Source organism: Nicotiana tabacum, chromosome 19, assembly GCF_000715075.1.
Source record: "Nicotiana tabacum cultivar K326 chromosome 19, ASM71507v2, whole genome shotgun sequence".
NCBI lineage: Eukaryota > Viridiplantae > Streptophyta > Magnoliopsida > Solanales > Solanaceae > Nicotiana > Nicotiana tabacum.
The window spans coordinates 77,168,474-77,187,329 of NC_134098.1; the positions used below are offsets into that span (position 1 = coordinate 77,168,474).

The 18,856-nt window shown below is 38.8% G+C and overlaps 1 long non-coding RNA gene across 1 annotated transcript; it reads left to right on the top strand.

The window, feature by feature from the left end:
- The first annotated feature begins 3,428 nt into the window (after positions 1-3,428).
- Positions 3,429-12,027, top strand: LOC107797698 (uncharacterized). Its single transcript, XR_012702808.1, has 4 exons — positions 3,429-3,825; positions 3,991-4,098; positions 11,434-11,463; positions 11,578-12,027. It is a non-coding gene; the product is annotated as an uncharacterized LOC107797698 (long non-coding RNA).
- The last annotated feature ends 6,829 nt before the right edge of the window (positions 12,028-18,856 follow it).

Below are 18,856 nucleotides of genomic sequence, written 5' to 3' on the forward strand. Positions count from 1 at the left end.
GATCTAGGTTCAAGGAGATCAAACAAAGTCATTAATGACGGATCAACATTGTCAAATAAAATTTTAGTCCGTTCTCGTGATGAGACTATGTTCAGTACCAAGGATAAAGCATTAAGGCTTTTTAATGATTTCTAAATTTGATACAGGGTATATCAAATAGTGTATCTACAGGATGACACGTTTAGGAATCACCTATGTAAGTGTGAAGTGTTAGCCGCTTCAAGGAGAACTTTGTAAGGCCAGTTCTCTACGCACTTATGAAACCAGGCGGTGTTCATGGCTGAAATGAATACAACAATGAGAGTAGAAGACGGTTAAGGGTCGGTTGTGTGACTTATGGTTGTCTAGGTATACACCAAAGTTCGACGGTTCAAAGATATCAAATCTACCGATTGACCGAGTATATCCGACATAAGTTCACTACGAAAAGTTCAAAGGAAAACCTACTTATCCAGATGATTTAATCCTTGCTTGCAAATCACACAGTTTTTCCATGCATACTTCCGTGATATAGCCACTCCCCATTCATGTGGGGGATTGTTGAGGTTTTTGTTATTTAAGATAAAATAGTCTTAAAATGAGAGTGAATGGGAAATGGAGGGAAAATAAAATTTTTGAGTAAAATTTTAAGTTTCCTCCTCTTGACAATGAGACATTGTCCCATATTGGAAGAGGAAAAGATTTTTAGTGGGTATATATATAATTGCTCTTCTTGTAGCTCTTAAAGAGTTAAGAAGAAAGCAAGCCTCGCGCCGTCGTCGTCGTCGCTCGCTCGGCTCGGCTTCGGCTTCGGCTTCGGCTTCGGCTTCGGCTTCGGATTCGAATTTGGATTTGGTCAATTGATTGATTAATTTTTTGGACCAAATTTATTTGTTAATAGTAAATATTAATGTAAGATTATCCGTATTTATAACGGATATATTTCAATCCGTGTATTGACCACCAGCTGCAATAGCAGCCGCCTAATGCTCTTCCCACAATGGCCAAGTGCTTGCTCCACAAACAAGCTAGTGCATGCTCCACAATGGAGGGTGGAGGGTCGTTCATCTTCAAAGTTGACTGCTATAAATATGTACAGCAGTTGTTGAAGAAAGACACACAACACACAAACACCAAAACTGAAAACGCTCAACTTTGGCTATACATTGCACTCCTTCCTCTCAGCATTTTCATACGATTTTCTGAGTTTCTATTCCTTTGTTCTGCATTGTTTTAACTTCAAACAAAGCAACTGTAAGTGTAATTTGCTACCGAACTTTGTGTTCGCTGAAACACTGGGGTTTGAAGTACCGCTATACCAGTGTGTGATTCGTTCTATCCTGTGAGAAAATAATCCATAACCTTGGGTACTAGGAGGGGATTAAATTCCTTAAGGAAATACTGTGAATTCAGTGGGCTCGAATTAATTACTGTTTCATTACGATAACTTATATTTCCCAGAATTATTATTTACAAATACAGCAATATTGGCGGGACTAACACCTATTACATCAGTCTCCACAATTCTGATTGATCGTTAAAGAATCTTCAGATTCCCCATGAAAAATACCCTCACTCCCTCTTCTTTCTCCTCCCATTCCCACCATTTTTATGGCTTCAACTTGCGAGGGTCATTAGTTCATTACCGAGGAGTCAAAAAGCTTCCTTAGCTTGAAGGTTAGCCTGCTGGAGTTAGGCAGTGAGCTAGCCTTGCCGACTTCCGGCGGAGGAGAATGGTCTTTTGGGATTGTAAGACCAAAGTTGCTCATTGACTTGAATGTGCCGCCGCCGTTGTGGATGTACTTGTTAAAGTTAATGCAGAAATTAATTTAGTATTTGGTAGTCGAGCATTTTTCCTCTCTGTCGGCTAGTTTGATAGTGTTGTGTCTGAGACTACTAGCGGTTTATGTTGTGTTTCACACTTTTGCATAGTATTTGTGTTATTGTTTTTTTATTTATTTGTTGTCTCTCATGTTGCTGATATTATTTTTCTGATTTCTGTTGTTGTTATGGATCTATTGTCTCTGAGCCGAACGTCTCCCGAAAATAGCCTATCTACCCCTCCCGGGTAGGGGTAAGGTCTACGTATACTCTACCCTCCCCAGACCCGACTGATAAAATTCTACTGGGTTGTTGTTGTTGTTGTTGTTGTTGTTATTGCATCTCAGATTTCTCTATACCTACAAGTATATTAGAACTGGCAAAATATTTGCTCTGCGTATTATTAAAACCAAAATAATCAGGTGTCATGCGTAAGCTAGTAAGCAAACCTTGAACGACGATAAATCAGACAACAAAAGAGAAATATACCAAAAGAGACACAAACATGTAACGTGGTTCGGCCAATTGACCTACATGCACGGGCGGAGATGAGCGATCCACTATATAAAAGAGAGTATAAAATATCGAGAGAACAACCTCACAAAGAGACAAACACAAGTGACACACTAACACTTGTCCCGTAAAGTTTTCCCCCTAAATAAGACTCTCAAACCCCTTATGACTACATTGTGGATGCTACTGAATGAGAATGAAGGATACTCAATTTAGAGAAGTTCAAACTTTTTTCTCCAAGAAAAAAGATTAGCCAAATATGGAAGATTTATAATTTATTTCTACGAAAAAGAAAACTCAATTATAGTAAATATGTTGTCATTTCCTTCGACAGATAGAAAAATCAAATATGGTAAGAAAATCAGGACAAACACCTAACACGTATTTAACCCCTTGATTAAATAACTCAGCATTATTTGACATTTAGGGGTCGTTTGGTAGGGTGTATAAGAATAATGATGAAAAAAGTATATTAGCAATGCATGGGTTAGTAATGCTAGCATTAGTTATGCATATGTTATTTCTTATCCATTGTTTGATGCGGTGTATTAAAAATTAAAATGTATTGCATAATTTTTAAGAAAATTAGTTGTTTACAAAAATACCCTCCATATTCTTTAGCTTTAAGGATAATTTTGTCTTTAACCATGCTAATGCATGTATTAATAGCATTGTTATTGCTAATACCATGGCTTGCTATGTATAAGTTATACATAGGATAATACCAAATATGTTGTATAACTAATATTTGTATTAGTAATATATAGGTTGAAAAAGTGTACCAAATAAGAGATTAGTAATATCAAAAGTTAATGCATACATTATTTTTTCTAATTCATCTCTGGCAAACGACCCCATAGATCAACGCATAAAGAACAATAGATATTGCTGTCACACGAATTTAATACTGTTCCAAGCAAGTTTTTATAAGCCACCGCGCATTGTTGAGTGTTGACGTATAAATCAACGATATAATGACAAGGACATAGCTATCATGGAATCAATGTATGCTATTTTAAGTACAAGAAAATCGGCCAAACGATATTCTCAACGTTTTCAAACTCTATTAAATAGCAAGGAAAACTATCCTATAGTTAACTCTTAACATCATCAGTTATTCATTTTTATTGCATGACAAGAAATAAAATGAAGGTTAGCTTAATTTTGAGTCTTTCTGTACTTCTATGCCTCGTTAGAATTCAACAATGTCGCGGAGGGGAAGGAGATGTTCTTTTGAAATTCCTCGAGGCACGACAGACTAAACAATTGCCCATGACTAATGTTAATGAAAGGATTAATTCAGCATTAGGATCGATAATACCTCAGAAAGGGTCCAAGAAAAATGATAAAATATCAGCATTACCGGGGCAACCAAGTGGTGTGAATTTCGATCAATATTCAGGATATGTTACTGTTGATGCTAATGCTGGCATGGCAGAGCATTATTCTATTACTTTACAGAATCAACACAGGACCCTTCTAACAAGCCTCTTGTCTTATGGCTAAATGGAGGTATATATACACACACAAATTAACTTATATACACTGCGTTATAAAGAACTTTTACACTCACGATACATTTTAACATGTTATAGCAAGTAATTAACGTGTCTTATTTGCCATTTACTTACCTTAGTTTCTCTTGTTCGAGTTCTTACATAAGTGTAAATATGACAGGTCCGGGCTGTTCATCATTTGGAAATGGAGGAATGGCCGAATTAGGACCATTTCGGGTAAACAACGACGGAAATACGTTATGGCTCAATGAATTTGCTTGGAATAACGGTAAGTGGTTCTGTTATACATATAAAAAAAATTGTCACAATTTTGGGATTTATAAACAATGACATCTCTACATATAATTCTTCAATCACCTGCTGGGGTTGGATTTTCTACTCTAACCGATCATCAGATTATGTAACTGGAGATAAACGAACTTCTGAAGATAGCTACAATTTCCTAATTAATTGGATGGAAAGATTTCCTGAATATAAAAACAGAGATTTCTATATTGCCGGAGAGAGTTATGCTGGACATTATGTGCCTCAACTCGCTCAACTTATCCTTTCCCATAAGAAAACCGAATCCAATATTGTCATTAATTTGCAAGGAATTGCAGTAAGCTCTGTTTTCCAGGATTCATATATAATTCCACCTTGTATATTCTCTAAAGTCTGATTCGTTTGTGGCATATGGTTAATTTTTTTTCAGGAAATGCGTACATTGACATTGAAACACAAAATAGTGGTTCATATGACTATTATTGGTCCCACGCTATAGTATCAGATGAAGTACATGAAGGAATTGTCTTAAATTGCAATTTTTCTGCAGAGAGTTTATCAGAAACTTGTTTAAAATACAAAAAACAAGCAGATTTTTCTCGAGGTGACATTTACTATTATGACATATATGCTCCATTGTGCGGTTCCCCTGAAAATACTTCTCTCCCTGTAAGATCGTTTAATTTAAATGACACACTTTTCTAACTTTAAACTTTTATTTTGCTTACTTTATCCTTAATGAGACGTTTTTATAGCCGCACAAATGGCATTTGCCCCTTAAGCTTTTAGGACCACACATTTCAAAAAGTATTCTTTTTTCCCTTAAACTTTGTACCAAGTCAAATTATATAATCTAAATTGAAATGGAGGGAATAGTATGCACGATAAAAATTTACCCGCACCCAATATTTACACCATGTCTTCGTACACACTTTTTTCACTAATTTATAGTTAAATGGAGTAATACTCATCCTCAAATTATTTATTTATGACTTAACCATGGTAAACTAATTTGATTTGGTGTAAACATCAAAATTTTTACCAACTTTGATTTTTTATGACAATATGTATTTATTATCTTGTATAAAAATATATACATCTTTTTTTTTTTTGGGAACTAGATATCTGGATATGACCCATGCACAAGCGATTAATTTGGTCCAAAAAATTAATCAATCAATCGATCATTTTACCAAATCCAAATCCGAAGCCGAAGCCGAAGCCGATCTGAGCAGAGCGAGCGACGACGACGACGGCGCGAGGCTTGCTTTCTTCTTAACTCTTTAAGAGCTACAAGAAGAGAAATTATATATATACCCACCAAAAATCTTTTCCTCTTCCAATATGGGACAATGTCTCATTGTCAAGAGGGGGAAACTTAAAATTTTACTCAAAAATTTCATTTTCCCTCCATTTCTTATTCACCCTCATTTTAAGACTATTTCATCTTAAATAACAAAAAAACCTCAACAATCCCCCACATGAATGGGGAATGGCTATATCACGGAAGTATGCATGAAAAAACTGTGTGATTTGCAAGTAAGGATTAATCGCATCTCGATAAGTAGGTTTTCCTTTGAACTTTCCGTAGTGAACTTATGTCGGATATACTCGGTCAATCGGTAGATTTGATATCTTTGAACCGTCGAACTTTGGTGTATACCTAGACAACCATAAGTCACACAACCGACCCTTAACCGTCTTTGGCTCTCATTGTTGTGTTCGTTTCAGCCATGAACACCGCCTGATTTCATAAGTGCGTAGAGAACTAGCCTTACAAAGTTCTCCTTGAAGCGGCTAACACTTCACACATACATAGGTGATTCCTAAACGTGTCATCCTGTAGATACACTATTTGATATACCCTGTATCAAATTTAGAAATTATTAAAAAGCCTTAATGCTTTATCCTTGGTATTGAACATTGTCTCATCACGAGAACGGACTAAAATATTATTTGACAATGTTGAACCGTCATTATTAACTTTGTTTGATCTCCTTGAACCTAGATCTTGGGATCTCTAGTCTTCTAGGTAGAGTTACCGCCATAATGACTTGTTCTCGGCCATAGCCCCATTCCCCTTGATAATTTCTCAACTACCTCTCTAGTTAGGCCTTTTGTAAGTGGATCCGACATATTATCACTTGACTTTACATAGTCAATCGTGATAATTCCTCTAGAGAGTAATTGCCTAACGGTTTTATGTCTTCATCGTATATGACGAGATTTACCATTATACATAACGCTCCCAGCCTTTCCAATTGCCACTTGACTATCACAATATATGCATATTGGTGCCAACGGTTTGGGCCAAAATGGAATGTCTTCCAAGAAATTTTGGAGCCATTCAGCTTCTTCACCGGCTTTATCTAAGGCTATGAATTCAGCCTCCATTGTAGAGCGAGCAATACATGTTTGTTTGGACGACTTCTAAGATACCGATCCTCCACCAATAGTGAATACATATCCACTCGTGGACTTAGAATCAGTTGAACCGGTGATCTAATTTGCATCACAGTATCCCTCAATCACTGCAGGGAATTTACTGTAGTACAAGTCAAAGTTCTGGGTATGTTCTAAATATCCCAGTACTCGTTTCATTGCCATCCAATGAGATTGGCCTGGATTGCTCGTATATCGACTCAGTTTACTTATAGCATAAGCTATATTTGATCGTGTACAATTCATGATATACATTAAGCATCCCAACACACGAGCATAATCCAATTGTGATATGCTTTGGCCTTTATTCTTTGCTAATGCAAGATTCACGTCAATTGGAGTCTTTGCAACTTTAAAGCTCAAGTGCTTGAATTTTTCAAGTACTGTCTTAATATAATGAGATTGTGACAATGCCAGACCTTGAGGAGTCTTATGGATCTTAATTCCCAGAATTAAATCAGCAACTCCCAAGTCTTTCATATCAAACTTGCTATTGAGCATACGCTTAGTAGCATTTATGTTGGCAATGTCATTACTCATTATCAGCATATCATCCACATATGGGCAAACAATGACTATGTGATTTGGAACATTTTTAATGTACATACATTTATCACATTCATTTATCCTAAAACCATTTGACAACATTGTTTGGTCAAATTTCGCATGCCATTGTTTGGGTGCTTGTTTTAGTCCGTAAAGAGACTTAACAAGTCTACATACCTTCTTTTCTTTACCTGGAACCACAAACCCTTCAGGTTGTTCCATGTAAATTTCTTCCTCTAACTCTCCATTTAAGAAGGTCGTCTTAACATCCATTTGATGAATTTCAAGACCATACACTGCAGCTAATGCTACTAACATCCGTATGGATGTAATTCTTGTAACTGGAGAGTATGTATCAAAGTAGTCTAGACCTTCTCGTTGTCTATACCCTTTGACTACGAGTCTTGCCTTGAATTTATCAATAGTGCTATCATCTTTGATTTTTCTCTTAAAAATCCATTTAGAACTCAAAGGTTTATTTCCAGGAGGAAGATCAATAAATTCCCATGTATGGTTGTTCAATATGGATTCTATTTCACTATTGACTGCCTCTTTCCAAAACAATGATTCGGAAGAAGTCATAGCTTCTTTAAATGTTTGAGGCTCATTCTCCCATAAGAAAGTTACAAAATCTGGTCCAAATGAAGTAGAAGTTCTTTGATGTTTACTACGTCTTGGATCCTCCTGATTACATGTACTTTCTTTTGTTTCTTCCCGAGGTCGTTTAGATCCTTCACCAAATGACTCACATTCCTTTTTATACGGATATATATTTTCAAAGAACTCAACATTATCTGATTCTATAACCGTATTATTATGAATGTCGGGATTTTCTGATTTATGAACCAGAAATCGATATGCTTTACTATTTGTCGCATATCCTATGAAAACACAATCAACGGTTTTCGGTCCTATCTTTACCCTTTTGGGTTTAGGAACTTGCACTTTTGCCAAACACCCCCACACTTTAAAATAATTCAAGTTGGGTTTCCTTCCTTTTCATTTTTCATATAGAATGGATTGTGTTTTGCTATGGGGCACTCGATTTAATATTCGATTAGCCGTAAGAATGGCTTCCCCCCACAAGTTCTGTGACAAACCAGAACTTATCAACAACGCGTTCATCATCTCCTTTAATGTGTGATTCTTTCTTTCCGCAATCCCATTAGATTGGGGCGTGTAAGGGGCTGTTGTTTGATGAATAATTCCATATTCTAAACATATTTCTTCAAAAGGAGATTCATATTCACCACCCCTATCACTTCTTATCATTTTTACTTTCTTGTTAAGTTGCGTTTCAACTTTATTTTTGTATTGCCTGAATGCGTCTATTGCTTCATCTTTACAATTCAGTAAGTAAACATAGCAATATCGAGTACCGTCATCAATAAAAGTTATGAAATACTTCTTTCCACCGCGAGATGGTATTGACTTCATGTCACAAATATCTGTGTGAATTAAGTCTAAAGGATTTGAATTCCTTTCAACTGACTTATAAGGATGTTTAACATACTTAGATTCCACACATGTTTGACATTTTGATTTTTCGCATTCAAACTTAGGCAGTATTTCCAAGTTAATCATTTTCCGCAAGGTTTTATAATTGACATGACCCAAACATACATGCCATAAATCATTTGACTCAAGTAAGTAAGAAGAAGTTGAAATATTATTATTATTTTCCACAACCATTACATTTAGATTGAAAAGGCCCTCGGTGAGGTAACCTTTTCCTACAAATATTCATTCTTACTTATGACAACCTTGTTGGACACAAAAATGCACTTAAAACCGTGCTTAACAAGAAGTCCAGTAGAGACTAAATTCTTTCTCATTTCGGGAACATGAAGGACATTGTTCAAAGTTATGACCTTGCCAGAAGTCATTTTTAGAAATATCTTCCCATATCCTTCAACTTTTGCTGTTGAAGCATTTCTCATATAAACTGTCTCTCCGGGTCCAGCAGGAGCATAAGTAGCAAAAGCTTCTCTAACTGCACAAACATGGCGAGTGGCTACTGAATCAAACCACCACAGTTTAGGATTTCCCACCAAGTTACATTCAGAAAGCATGGCACACAAGTTATCAAGATCATCATGCTTTACTACCATGTTTGCTTGACCCCTTTTTTTTTCTTTCTTCGGAGCACGACACTCCGTAGATTTGTGTCCAATTTTCTCACAGTTGTAGCAGTTTTCACTGAACCGCTTCTTGCTTGGGTTGTATTTCGGACCAGAAGCCTTCTTCCTCTTTTTGTTATCTTTAACAATATTTACTCCCATTATTGTTGAATTTCCACGGCCTCTCTTTTCAGCAGCTTTATTGTCCTCTTCAATTCTCAACCGAACAATGAGATCTTCAAGGGACATTTCCTTTCGTTTGTGTTTCAAATAATTTTTGAAGTCCTTCCACAATGGAGGCAACTTCTCAATCATTGCTGCTACTTGGAATGCTTCATTGATGATAAGACCTTCAGCAAGTAGATCATGAATAATCACTTGCAATTCCTGGACTTGGATAATAACAGACTTGCTATCTACCATTTTGTAGTGCAAAAATTTTGCGGCAACGAATTTTTTCATCCCGGCATCTTCAGTTTTATATTTCTTTTCAAGCGCATTGCACAATTCTTTTGACGTCTCCACGCCACTGTATACATTATACAGATTATCATCCAGTCCGCTAAGAATATAATTTTTACATAAAAAATCAGAATGCTTCCACGCTTCAATCACGATAAAGCGTTCATTCTCTAGAGTTTTATCTGGCAGATCAGGAACATCTTCCTTGATGAACTTCTGTAGACATAACGTAGTTAAGTAGAAGAACATCTTCTGTTGCCAGCGCTTGAAATCAATCCCGAAAAATTTTCCGGGTTTTTCTGCCGGTGCCAACGTCGATGTTCGGCTTGTTGATGCGTTGGCAGTCACCGTCGGAACAACTTGGTTTTCGCTTTTAGTCGTCATTTTTTTTCTGTAAAAGAATGACACAAACAAACGTTTAATACACGTTTTCAAACTGGAGTAAAAATCACGTAGATTTTAATCTCCAACAAAACGTCACGAAGGCTTTACTCTCCAAAACGGGAGTACACAAAACCACAACGGTTTTAGTTTGCAGAATAATAAGAATAACACAAATACAGAAATAAATATTAAATTCCTTAAGATTGTTATTCCCGCCAATATTGCTGTATTTGTAAATAATAATTCTGCAAAATATAAGTTATCGTAATGAAACAGTAATTAATTCGAGCCCACTGAATTCACAGTGTTTCCTTAAGGAATTTAATCCCCTCCTAGTACCCGAGGTTATGGATTATTTCCTCCCAGGATAGAACGAATCACACACTGGTGTAACGGTACTTCAAACCTCAGTGTTTCAGCGAACACAAAGTTCGGTAGCAAATCACACTTACAGTTGCTTTGTTTGAAGTTAAAACAATGCATAACGAAGGAGTAAAAACTCAGAAAATCGTATGGAAATGCTGAGAGGAAGGAGTGCAATGTATAGCCAAAGTTGAGCGTTTTCAGTTTTTGTGTTGTGTTTTTCATTTTTCGTTCGTGTCTTTCTTCAACAGCTGCTGCACATATATATAGCAGCCAGCTTTGAAGATGAACGACCCTCCACCCTCCATGGTGGAGCATGCACTAGCTTGTTTGTGGAGCAAGAACTTGGCCATGGTGGGAAGAGCATTAGGCAGCTGCTATTGCAGCTGGTGGTCAATACATGGATTGGAACATATTCGTTACAAATGCGGATAATCTTACGTTAATATTTACTATTAACAAATAAATTTGGTCCAAAAAAATTAATCAATCAATCATTTGACCGAATCCGAATCCCCGAGCCGAGCCGAGCGAGCGACGACGACGGCACGAGGCTTGCTTTCTTCTTAACTCTTTAAGAGCTATAAGAAGAGCAATTATATATATACCCACCAAAAATCTTTTCCTCTTCCAATATGGGACAATGTCTCATTGTCAAGAGGGGGAAACTTAAAATTTTACTCAAAAATTTCATTTTCCCTCCATTTCTCATTCACCCTCATTTTAAGACTATTTCATCTTAAATAACAAAAAAAACCTCAACAAGATATTGCTAAAAAAAATTAAATTAGACCAATGCACATTCTCAAACTCGAAACAAAAGTATAGAATGATTTCCAACGCTAACATATTTGACATAGTACTTAATACTACACTATTTTGGATTTAATCGTTAATTCAAATACTGCATAATATTGAACAAGTCTAAATAATCTTGAACTGCTACTCTAATATATATTCTCCACGACTACTAAATACTGGAGTTAGTCTTATTGAAATTCTAAATTTTTTTGTTACTGCAGCGGAGATACAGATTACATAGTATCTGCGAGGTAATTAACAATATTTTTTATTTTTTTGTTCCAAACCATATTTCTAGATCGTACCATACTATGTTAATGAAATTTTATAATCTTTTTTTTTTTGGTTACTTTCTCTTCCTACAGGTTGGTGGTTACGCGATTGAATATGAAAACTTGACATTTGTGACAGTAAGGGGATCAGGGCATTTTGTGCCAGGATATCAACCTGCTCGTGCTTTGACCATGTTCTCCTCCTTCATTAATGGCGCGCTTCCTCCTCAATATCTCAAATAAACAACACACTATAACATATGTTTACTATTGATTGAATAAATAAAGAGCAAGTTTTATTGCAATAACAAATGTAAAACTTATTATACTAATATTTTTTCTTCGATTTTGATAATTATAATAAAAGTTGTAGTTGTATTTACAAGGGTTCAATCTTTAAGGCTCTGAGCATTGAACCCATATTTTCTAAATTATAGTCCATACCTACTATTTGTTGCAATTTTATTGTATATTTTTTCATAAATTTATGTTTCGCATCAGAAACACTAGGTTCGGATGAAAGTGGCAACACAACTATCCATCCGCCCCTGGTTCAAGGTTATATAAGAAGACAACACATTCTTCCAATTCAATACGAAACATTTTAACAATCTTGAAATATACTTAATTAGCTAGCTATCGTTCTAGGAAGCTTTATAGTATTTATTTTGACTTATAACTCCAAAAATGAGACTTTACAATTGTGACATGATATTCAACTGTGGATAAATTATCCTAGTTGGCCCAACATTCTTGAACAAGTGCTATATCAATATATGTGGACATATCTTTGTTGATGGAGAATCCCATATGCAGGCACTGTTTTCCTTTTTCTGTTTTCTTTTTTAATCAGCCCGTGTATCGTGTATGGAGTCGTCCAATTATATAATTGTTTCCCTTAAAATCGGATAACAATTAGATTTGTAAATGATTTTAAGGATATGTGATTTCACTTGGCACAAACTTAGATATATGAGAATTGAAGTTAGAAATTAACTGTAAAATGAAGCAAACCAATGTAACGCGCAACTTTGACCCTCGAGCTAGGTCGCCCTCGAACCAAATGAGTATATTATTGAAAAGTAAGAACTGAACAATTAAATAAGAGAGCTTAAAAGAAGAAACGTAATATATTGCTTTGTTATGCGTGTATGTCCTTACAAAATGATTGGAACCCCCATTATATAGAAGAAGAGTTCTACATATGGTACAATTCTAAATACAGAAGGAAATCTTCTAATTGGCTAATCAACCAGTCTTGACTTGATATATGCCGAGATCTCTGCCACAATCCTCACCCGGTCACGGGTTTTTCGACTTTCTATTATTCGACTTAGTAGGCTTCCTTCGATATCGCTAGATCTCTATCCTTCTCGGTCTCGACCTTAGCCGGTCTCGATCTCGATGGATTCCTAAATCACGAGATAAGGAATATTTATTCATGTAACGATCCAATATAACTTGGGATTGAACCTCGGTCTGCCACTCCGGTCTCGATTAACCATACAAAATTGGGCAAGTACGATTTTGACCGTATACAGATAGTCCCCTCATTTTTTGGAGAGTAATGACAACAAACGATTTGAGCCTTTGATCACGACGTAATCGTCGTGACATAAGCAGTAGAAGTGACAGAAATATCTCGTCGGTACAGTTTCCCAGGTATTTAATGCGTATCAGTCGACGGTCGGCCACTACCAGTTTTGAACCGTCGTTGTGAAAATGATAAATAGCCCTTTTATTCATTATTTCAAACTTTACTTTTATATCTTTTTCATTCCAGTATCCATAGTTCTTTGCCTTCTTCAAAGCTTCTTATCTTCAGATCTTTAAGTTTCTTTGCTTGTTCTTCCTAAAATACCAAATACTTCAGTCTCCATTCTTCTTTGCCCACAAAAACTAAATGGCCTAAACATCTAAAGCTGTTCCGCAGAAAGAGGCTGCTTCCTCATCTCGGCCGGCCGGCGAGAAACCAGTGGTGGAGCCACACCTGAAGAACTTATTCTCGGGGTGTGTGTCATAGATTCTGACTTTAAGATCGAGAAAACCTCATTGATTCCTGGTCGATGTGAGCCGATATCGAGATATATATGTTCAATACTCAAAAGCCTCCTCGACCAGGTGAAGAAAGATTGCAACTGGGGAAACAAAGAGGTTGTTATACCGGCACCAGAAGAAGCGATCACCATCCACGTGGAAGGGTTCCTGAGTGTTTACACTTATCCTTTCACGTTGGGTCCCCTCCATTCGATCATCTTAGACTTCTGCAAGTAATACCAGGTGATCCTCGGCGAAATTCACCCCTCTTTCTGGAGGATCGTGATACTGCTCCGTTTCTTCGTGAGCAAAATCGACGGGCTTCCCTTCACCCTTGACCACCTCATAAGATTATATAGCCCTTGAATTTATCGAGGTGGGCTGATAAACCTTCAATGTCGGGCCACAAAGGCGCTCATCTCGAGTATAGAAGAAGACAAAGATCGAGACTAGAAGGGCCGGTTCGTTCGGGTGAAGACCACTGACCTAATCCCGGTTGAGAGCATGTCATATCCTAAGAAATGGAATATGAAGCGTAAGTATGATTCCCTCTTTAATTTCTGTTCCTTCTTTTTACTTCTTCACCATTTCTTATTAGTGTTTTTCTCGAGGCAGTTATTGCTTGGATGTCGGGTGCGGTTTCCCACCTCGAAAAATGGGTTAGGAGCCTGGTTTCGACGTCAACATACGCCGAGCGTGCATGGCGCGATTTGTCAAAGGGCCAGTAGGAGGCTCGAACTCATGGTAAGCCTTCTTCGTGACTTACCGATTTGCCTATCATTCAAGCATATTTTCAAACATGAGTTTACTTACTTTTTCCTTTTGTAGGTCTCGAAAAGGATGCGACTATGAGACCCCTGCACGGTGATGAAGAAGTTTCACCACCTATCTCAAAACTGGCGAAAGAGAATAAGAGGAAAAGGGCCTCGAGCTCCGAGGGTCAAAAACCCAAGAAGAGAACAGCCCGTAAACCCAAGGGGAACACAATCCCACTGACTATGGAGTCAGTCCAAAGACTAAGGGAAGAAAAAGAAGGAGGAGGAGAAGAAGAGAAAGAAGATAATTCTGGGCTGGTGATCCGTGCGCGAGCTAGCACCGAGATTCGGAGAACTTTGGAACCGGTGGGAGTTGATACTGCTTTGTCTAGGCTTGATGAGGTCGAGGAGGAGACTTCGGCCCAAGTCCCCAAGCCGAGAGGAACCGAAGATGCTTTATCTCGGGGCGAAGAGACCGTTGAAGAGGCGGTGGATGCCCGTACAGAAACCGGGCTTGAGGCTCCCCAAGACGGAGGCGGCGCCCCAAAAGACACACTTGGGGCAATAGAGATCGGGGATTCCCCCTCATTTCCTTCATTTTCTGAGTCGATGATACGCGACGCTCAGGCCGTGGAGACTTGTCACGGGGAGGGAGCCCACGGAGAGGAAAATCCTTTCCGTGGTTATTTTGTTGGGGTAGAAGATGTCACCGGTCTGAGTGACTTGGAGGCTCCGAAGAAAAGCTCGGGCGAGGCTTCCTCGAGTTTTAAACTGACCAATCAGTTTTCGGCCCCTAGTGTCGATCCCGGGCGTAAGCGAACAATCGTTATCATGGTCTCGGAGGATGCCTAGGTTCTTGCTGCCCCCGTACGTGTGGCTAGCTACCTCCGATATTTGGTCATGGAAGAAGATCAAGCCTAGATGGACGAGGTGGAAGTGCCTTGTTTTTTCAACGAAGCCCAACAGGCCCTGAACCGGGTAAGTTCATATTTTCTTTGTCAATTTTCATACTTGTACTTTTCTCCCCTTGTATAATTCCTTCTTTCTATTTTTGTATGCTTTTGTGCTTCATCACGAGGCTTTCTTCCGATCTCGAGGGGAGCTGAGCCGGTACGAAGCCAAAAATCAAGGGCTTACTGAGGAGAGAGATGCCTTCACTCTTCTCAGTGACCAGAGAGAAGGATAAGCAAAAGGACTTCGGGCTGAGGTAGAAGCATCTCAGAAAGAACAAATTGATCTGGCCGAGCAGGTAAGAAGAATCTTTGAAGTTAATGACACCGACTCGTGTGTGATGGCTAACAGTTCGGTCCCACAGGTCCGACGAAAGCTCGATGTGATCGGGCAGCTTCGTGAGGAAGTGGACGCAGTGAAAGCGGAGGTCGAGGCGTAGAAGAAGAACATGGACTGCCTTGCCTCAGAAAAGGAAGATGTCCGAGCTCAATTGGCCTCGGTTGAGACCCAACTCCGAAGCTTGAAAGAGAAGGCCTTGGTGCAAGCCAAGAAAATTTAGGAGTTCCAGTCTCGGTTGGGTTCACTAACTTCCGATCGAGAGAGGCTGTCCACAGAATTTGCAGCGTCCAAATCGGAAGTCGAAACGGCCACGGCTAATGCTAATGCAATGGTGACCGTCCACCGGTCCGACGCTGAAGCTGCTCAGGTTCAAGTAAAGGAGGTTGTTGAAGCTGCTCAGGCTCGAGCAAACTGGGTTGCCGAGCATGATAAATGCCAGTCTCAAAGGGAGACTCTTGAGGAGATCCATGCTCGCGGCTTCAATCTTACAGCCGAGATCGAGAATGCTAAGGAGCTCAAAGCTGGAGCCAGAGTGTTGGCCTTTCCTGATGATGATGATTCTTGGAGAATGACCGGATCTGAAAGCGGAGAAGGCCTCGAGAGCAAAGATGCTTCTCTCGGAGAAGACTAAGTCCTTTAGTATTTTTTGTGTTTCTTTTAAGACCGTTTCGGTCTTTTGTAGAGAAATTTGATCGGGCCATGTTGCCTTTGTAAATGATTTTTGACGTGTATATATATAAAAACTTTCTTTTTGACATATATATATAAAAACTTTCTTTCTTTCTTCCTTATAAAATTATGAAGTTGTATTCTAAGGTCCGAGGTTTAGACAATTTGATTGAAACCGAACTAGAACTCAAAGTAAAAATAGCCCTTAGGCTTTTGTATTAGGCCGATATAGCCTTTGTAAAAAGATTGTTTATGGCTTTCTCCCCTTTTTCGCCTTGAAAAGGTTTTTAATCATTTGTATTTGCAAAACTTGTAATGCCTTAGCATGCAATAAAGAACTGTTTGGGAGTTCGAACAATTTGTACTCATTAGAGCTTTCGAGGCTTGATATTATCGAAGCCTTTTATGATTTTTCGGGGGTAGCCCTTTTAACCGGTTTATGAGGGAATTCGAATGCCTGTTTTGTTGGAATTCGGACGACTTCGAACCGTGTAAATTCGGCCGCAGCCTTTTTAGTTCGGGATTTTCTCCTTGGGCTTATTTTTCCATTTTACTTCGAGCTTGCCCGAAGTGTCAGTCCCCGAGTGGGGTGGTCATGGCCTATAAAAATCGAGGATTGCCTAAAATGTCTTATTATCTCGGAGTTTTAATGATTCGATCTCGTTTATTTTTTGGAAGGCAGCCCCCGAGCGTGGGGGTAATTATCCAAACTCTGGTTATGGTCGTCCCTTAAGCCTGTTTACATAATAGATCAAGAGTATGAAATTATAAAGTAGAAAAAATTTTCTAAGGCATGAGATATCAGCAAAGAAAAATACTTCTCTTCATAAATGATTATACATACGTACATGTTCTGTGCCAAGGCTCGAGCAAACTACGCAGGCATGGTTCGTTTGACCATTTGGCCCTTATAATTTTTTTCTTTCGAGACCCTCCTGCCATGTAGAATTTCTTCGCATCAAAGTTGACATTCGAGGGCAATGCCCCCAGTATTCGAGTTTGATTGTAAAGAAACCTCGGATACTGTTGAATTGTTATAAGTTATCACGATCAATGGTTGCCTCATTAAAAACCTCACCAGAAAACCCATTTGGGACAAAACCGGTCTAAGGGAAAAAGAGTACAATGCGTGCTTTCAGACCTAAAGGCTTCGTGTCAAAGAATCCATCATTGTTTCTGGTCGAACACCTACAAGGGTTAGTTTAAAATATCAATGAAAATGGAAGGGGATGAACCTTAGCAGTAGTATTATTTTAGGTGCGATACACTCCAATTGCTCGGCAGTTGTTTGCTATTCATTGTGCCGAGCTTGTAGGATCCTTTTCTGATGATTTCGAGACCTGGTACAGTCCTTCCCAGTTCGGACCCAATTTTCCTTCATTCAGATTTTGGGTGTTGAGGGTGACTTTTCTTAGCACCAAGTCCCCGATGTTAAAATGTCGAAGATTGGCTCTTCGATTGTAATACCTTTCGATCCGCTATTTTTGAGCGGCCAATCGGACGAGAGCGGCTTCGCGTCTTTCGTCTAACAATTTTAGGCTCGTATTCATGGTCTCGTTATTCGACTCCTCGGTTGCATATCGAAACCTGATGCTAGGTTCTCCGACCTCGACCGGGATCAGAGCTTCGGTGCCATAAACTAACGAGAATGGTGTTGTTCCGGTGCTGGATTTCGATGTTGTGCGGTATGCCCATAGAACCTCAGATAGTATTTCTCTCCATTTTCCTTTGGCGTCGGTCAATCTTTTCTTAAGATTTTGGATGATGGTTTTGTTGGTCGATTCGGCTTGTCTGTTCCCGCTGTAATCATAAGGTGTTGATAGGATCCTTTTGATCTTGTGATCCTCGAGAAATTTAGTTACTTTGCTGGCGATGAATTATTTTTCATTATCACATACAATTTCGGAGGGCATCTCATATCAACATATGATGTGGTCCCAAATGAAGTCTATGACTTCCTTTTCTCTGACTTTCTCGAAAGCCTGTTCTTCAACCCATTTAGAAAAATAATCAGTCATAAACAAAATAAATTAAACTTTACCTGGGGCCGACGGGAGAGGGCCAACGATGTCCATTCCCCATTTCATGAAGGGCCATGGGGACAGGACCGAGTGGAGTAGTTCCCCAGGTTGATGAATCATGGGTGCATGCATTTGGCATTTGTTGCATTTTCGAATGAACTCCCTTGCATCCTTCCCCATATCGGTCCAATAGTACCCTGCTCTGATTACTTTGTGGACCAACGATTCGGCATCGGAATGATTTCCACAAGTTCCCTCGTGAACTTCCCGTAGTATGTAGTCGGTATCTCCCGGTCCCAAACATATTGCCAACGGTTCATCAAACGTCTTTCTAAACAGCGTTCCATCTTCGGACAAAGTGAACCGTGCTGCCTTTGTGCGCAGAGCTCTCGACTCCTTTGGATCTGATGGAAGCTTCCCGTTATTTAAGTACTCTATGTACTTATTTCTCTAATCCCAGGTTAAACTTGTGGAGTTTATCTCGGCGTGACTTTTTTCGATTACCGATCTCATAAGTTGTACGACTATCCCCGAGTTGAGTTCGTCATCTTCGACCAATGAACCTAAGTCTGCAAGAGTGTCGGCCTCGCTGTTCTGTTC